Raw genomic sequence first — 6,214 nt, 5'->3', positions numbered from 1 at the left:
TTATAGGATACATTAAATACAGTACTGGATCTTTATGGTCTTAGTGACTATATTAAAGGATACATTAACTACAGTACAGGATCTTTATGGTTTTAGTGACTATATTAAAGAATACATTAACTATGGTACTGGATCTTTATGGTCTAAGTGTTTATATTATAGGATACATTAAATACAGTACTGGATCTTTATGGTCTTAGTGACTATATTAAAGGATACATTAACTATGGTACTGGATCTTTATGGTTTTAGTGACTATATTAAAGGTAACATTAACTACAGTACTGGATCTTTATGGTCTTGAGTGACTATATTAAAGAATACATTAACTACAGTACTGGATCTTTATCGTCTAAGTGACTATATTATAGGATACCTTTAACTACAGTACTGGATCTTTATGGTCTTAGTGACTATATTAAAGGATACATTAACTACAGTACTGGATCTTTATGGTCTTGAGTGACTATATTAAAGAATACATTAACTATGGTACTGGATCTATATGGTCTTAGTGACTATATTATAGGATACATTAACTACAGTACTGGATCTTTATGGTCTTAGTGACTATATTATAGGATACATTAACTACAGTACTGGATCTTTATGGTCTTCTATGACTATATTAAAGGATACATTAACTACAGTACAGGATCTATATAGTCTTCAGTGACTATATTAAAGGATACATTAACTATGGTACTGGATCTTTATGGTCTAAGTCCTTTAATATAGTCAGTACTGTAGTTAATGTAAGATCCTCCTTTAATATAGTCACTCAAGACCATAGTACTGTAGTTAATGTAGGATCTTTATGGTCTTAGTGACTATATTAAAGGATACATTAACTACAGTACTGGATCTTTATGGTTTTAGTGACTTTATTAAAGGACACATTAACTACAGTACAGGATCTTTATGGTCTTGAGTGACTATATTAAAGGATACATTAACTACAGTACTGGATCTTTATGGTCTTGAGTGACTATATTAAAGGATACATTAACTACAGTACTGGATCTTTATGGTCTTAGTGACTATATTAAAGGATAAATTAACTACAGTACTGGATCTTTATGGTCTTAGTGACTATATTAAAGGATACATTAACTACAGTACTGGATCATTATGGTCTCAGTGACTATATTAAAGGATACATTAACTACAGTACAGGATCTTTATGGTCTTGAGTGATTATATTAAAGGATACATTAACTACAGTACTGGATCTTTATGGTCTTGAGTGACTATATTAAAGGATAAATTAACTAAAGTACTGGATCTTTATGGTCTTGAGTGTCTATATTAAAGGATAAATTAACTACAGTACTGGATCTTTATGGTCTTGAATGATTTATTAATTAACATATTAATTCTTATATAGGAGTTTTAGGCATTAAATCAGCATTTCCCAAACTTTTAATATCCATGCCCCCTTTAATAACTATGGTAACTTGCATACCCCCCTCTTTTTAAAAGAGTGAGTTAAGTGATTATGTGTAATAATAATGTGTAATAAACAGGTACACATTAAAATGTGTAATAATAATGTGTAATAAACAGGTACACATTAAAATATGTTATAGTAATTACATATTCTTTTCACAAATAAAAAATATATTAAAATACTTAATTTTGCATTATTACACTATTGACTTCCATAATTGCTTGTGCCCCCTCCCCAACAGATCATTTGTGCCCCTCATTAGATAGATGCCCCCACACTTTAGGAAACACTGCCTTAAGTGACTACTATCCTGTGACAGTAAAAATTCTTGTACTGTAAAAACCTGTCAAGAATATTATTCAAATATAGAGGTCTCAAACTTTTTTTTTTTGGGGGGGGGGGGTTATATTTTTTATATAATAACTACTTACTTAGTATCAACATATAAGTCGCAGCAACGTATTTCACACATTAGTACTCAAGTGTAATCTTAGTGTCTACTGTCCACAAGTTTGACACTGGAAAATTTCAGGACAGTTTGTTGGCTACTCACATGTACTTCTCTTCAACGTCTGCCAACTCTGTAGCGAACTTTGTTTTCACTAGTTTTGACAGCTCTTGATTCTGTCAAAAAAGAAATATCATTTTACAACAAAGCTCTAGAAAAAAATGCACTGCTACCCACTGTGAACTGTTAATAACCCATGATTGTTCCAATTATTTTATATCCAGGAGTAACTCTTGGACTAACATCTGCTAACACGTGCTGTATAAAATACCAGTTCATAAAGTAAGATAATTAGGTTTGCTCCTGATTTTGGAAATTGGTGAAAGAATTCAGAGGTTTGAAATTTTTTTATTCCAACGTTTTATGAGTTTGACCAGTTATTGGCTATCACAGTGTTAAACACCACTTATTTCTGTGACAGATGTTACTGTAACATACAATATCTAGGCTGTTGATAAAACAAGAAATATTACAAAAGTGGTCTATTCTCTCCTTTACTGAGGTGAAAAAAAAAAAACGTCCAAAGGAAATTTTTTGAAAAGGATCAAGATAGAGGATAGAGAAAAATGTTAGTTAATTTAAACAATGTTGGTCTATACCCTAAAAAACAATCTTAACTATAAACCAACCAATAAAAATTAACTTATCAAATTCTAAATTATCATTCATTTTAGTATTTGTCGTACTAACAGAAGATGAAACATTATAAAATCTAATTCCCCATGTTTGTTGCTTAATTAATTAAACTGCATCAGAGACACATGAAGTACAGGCGTCTCTCGTGTGCAAGATACTGAAATATCTTGAATTATGAAAATCAGTAACACATGAAGTACAGGCGTCTCTCGTGTGCAAGATACTGAAATGTCTTGAATTATGAAAATCAGTAACACATGAAGTACAGGCGTCTCTCGTGTGCAAGATACTGAAATGTCTTGAATTATGAAAATCAGTAACACATGAAGTACAGGCGTCTCTCGTGTGCAAGATACTGAAATATCTTGAATTATGAAAATCAGAGACACATGAAGTACAGGCGTCTCTCGTGTGCAAGATACTGAAATATCTTGAATTATGAAAATCAGTAACACATGAAGTACAGGCGTCTCTCGTGTGCAAGGTACTGAAATATCTTGAATTATGAAAATCAGAGACACATGAAGTACAGGCGTCTCTCATGTGCAAGATACTGAAATGTCTTGAATTATGAAAATCAGAGACACAGAAGGCTGTTGGATTTGTGAAAACAATACTTGGTTAAACATAATGAAATATATACAACAAACAATTGGAAACTTGACATTAAAAAAAATCACAATACTGAACACAATAACAGAAATAATATTACTGTTCAATGTCACATTTCAATAAAATACAGAATAAATTGACGTGTTTTAGTTTATTTTGTGACATTTCAGGCAGTAATAACTGTTTATAATGTAATTAGGCTCTTTCAAGAATTATTGTTCGAAGTGTTGTTTGATCAGGATGATACTTCCTGCTAAATATTATGTATGAACATTGTTTCAAAGTAATGTAGTTATCTTGGAATGTCACACCCATGTGTTACCCTATAGGACATTTTTGGAACCATCTAGAAGAGTTAATTAGAAAAATTAAACCACAACTTTTTAGTTATTATCTTGGAATGTCACACCCATGTGTTACCCTATAGGACATTTTTGGAACCATCTAGAAGAGTAAATTAGAAAAATTAAACCACAACTTTTTAGTTATTATCTGATGATTAAGGTTTTGAAACAACAACAATAAACCCAACTATATAAGAGTAGATTAGCTATAAACATGGCAGTGAAAAAAGGTAATTCAAAGAAAGTAAAAAAAATTCAAACATCTTGAAGCTAATTCATTCAGGTGTTCATGGCTAACACTGTAGTATGTTATATAAAATTACAGTTATCACGTGTTGGTGGTTAACACTCAAGCATGTAATATAAAAGTACAGTTATCACAATGAATCAGGTGATATAAAGTTAGTTATCACATTGTGGTTAGAACTGAGGCATGTTATATAAAATTACAGTTATTAGTTATTGGTGATGAGCCTACATGTTTTTCAAGTTCTTCCACTTGTAGTTTCCAAGAAGCTTCAGTTTGTTGAAGTTCTTTCTCTCGCTGTTGTCTCCACTGAAGGTTATCAAAAAATGGTGCCTACAAACACAGAAAATAAAACCTTTGTTTAATCACTTAAGTTAATGTGTTTCTGGCATGATAAGTGAAAAACAGATTTATTTACCGTTTAGTGTGTTAACTCTGGATCACACATGTTATTATATCCTAACTGTTTAGTGTGTTAACTCTGGATCACACATGTTATTATATCCTAACCGTTGAGTGTGTTAACTCTGGATCACACACGTTATTATATCCTAACCGTTCAGTGTGTTAACTCTGGATCACACACGTTATTATATCCTAACCGTTGAGTGTGTTAACTCTGGATCACACACGTTATTATATCCTAACCGTTTAGTGTGTTAACTCTGGATCACACACAGGATATAATAACATGTGTGATCCAATACAGAGTTAACACACTAAACAGTTAAGATATAATAACATGTGTGATCCAATACAGAGTTAACACACTAAACAGTTAAGATATAATAACATTTGTGATCCAATACAGAGTTAACACACTAAACAGTTAAGATATAATAACAAGTGTGATCCAATACAGAGTTAACACACTAAACAGTTAGGATATAATAACATTTGTGATCCAATACAGAGTTAACACACTAAACAGTTAAGATATAATAACGTGTGTGATCCAATACAGAGTTAATACACTCAATGGTTAGGATATAATAACGTGTGTGATCCAGAGTTAACACACTAAACGGTTAGGATATAATAACAACTGTTTAGTGTGTTAACCCTGTATTGGATCACACACGTTATTATATCTTAACTGTTTAGTGTGTTAACTCTGTATTGGATCACACACATTATTATATCTTAACTGTTTAGTGTGTTAACTCTGTATTAGATCACACGTTATTATATCTTAACTGTTTAGTGTGTTAACTCTGTATTGGATCACACATGTTATTATATCTTAACTGTTTAGTGTGTTAACTCTGTATTGGATCACACACGTTATTATATCCTAATTATTTTGCTTGTTTAATTAGATTTTTTTAAATCACAGTTGATTAAAAGGAACAATTCAACAATTTGATGAAAACATACAAATCTACGAACATGTAATTTTGAACTCCTTATATGAATCAGGAATTTGTAGTAAACTTTGCTACATATTTAAAATCCTGAAGAAACGAGTCATTTACCATAGACTTGGTACTCTTAAAAAAATGTGACACACCTGTAGAAAACAAAACCTTATTTTAAAAAAAAGTTGTTAAAGGAAAATTATAAACACGTGAAACTCTGGAAATAGAAAAAATGAAACTCTGGAAATAGAAAAAGTACTTCCTTAAATATTATTTGAAACTCTGGAAATAGAAAAAATACTTCCTTAAATATTACTACACGCCTACACATTTCATGTTCTTGAAAGGTGAAACTTGTGGTTTTCATATCGTTATGTTTGGGATGTTTTACCATCATATTTTGTTGATATTTCATAGTAATCTGATATATTAAGCTTCTCAATATGATTACTTTCACAGATATCTGACTCGGTAGTGCACAGATTAAGAGGAGAGAAAGACAAAGAGGAGGAACATGTGAAAAGTGGAACACATCACAAGAATGAGGAACATAGATCAGAACCTTCCTTGGTATATTGATTAGGTGGATTTTTAACACCTTTAATCTTTACAATTTTCAAATAATTTGCAGTTTGTGATGGCATTGGCTGAAAGAGACAAAAATAAATGTTCATCATGCCGAATATTTTTATTTTTATATATTAAAGATAATGTATAATGCTACTATATATTTTTATATTTCTGACAAATATATTGTTTTTATATTTTAAACAAGTTTAAAGTATTGAATATAAAAATAGATATCAGGAAAAAACCAAAACTACTGAACAGTTTCTTGTTCTTGTGTTACGAACTGTTTATTTTGTTTGAAGTTATTGAACTCGGCTTCCATTCCATTGAAGCTTGTTTATATTCCTTAAAGTACTTCCTTAAATATTATTACACGTGAAACTCTGGAAATAGAAAAAAATACTTCCTTAAACATTACTACACTTATAAACAAATGTGATTTAATGTAGCTGTTGAGTACATGGAATGTGTAGGTTATAAACAAAGTGA

At 30.8% G+C, this 6,214-nt stretch overlaps 1 long non-coding RNA gene across 1 annotated transcript; it reads right to left on the bottom strand.

Moving 5' to 3' along the window:
• Positions 1 to 2,003: 2,003 nt before the first annotated feature.
• Positions 2,004 to 4,136, bottom strand: LOC111084007. The gene is made up of 2 exons (XR_002609355.1): positions 4,029 to 4,136; positions 2,004 to 2,074 (listed from the first exon to the last, which is right to left on the bottom strand). It is a non-coding gene; the product is annotated as an uncharacterized LOC111084007 (long non-coding RNA).
• Between the last annotated feature and the right edge of the window lie 2,078 nt (positions 4,137 to 6,214).

The sequence above is a fragment of the Limulus polyphemus genome, unplaced genomic scaffold (genome assembly GCF_000517525.1).
Source record: "Limulus polyphemus unplaced genomic scaffold, Limulus_polyphemus-2.1.2 Scaffold12749, whole genome shotgun sequence".
Taxonomy (NCBI): domain Eukaryota; kingdom Metazoa; phylum Arthropoda; class Merostomata; order Xiphosura; family Limulidae; genus Limulus; species Limulus polyphemus.
This window is presented reverse-complemented; position numbering and strand designations above follow the sequence as displayed.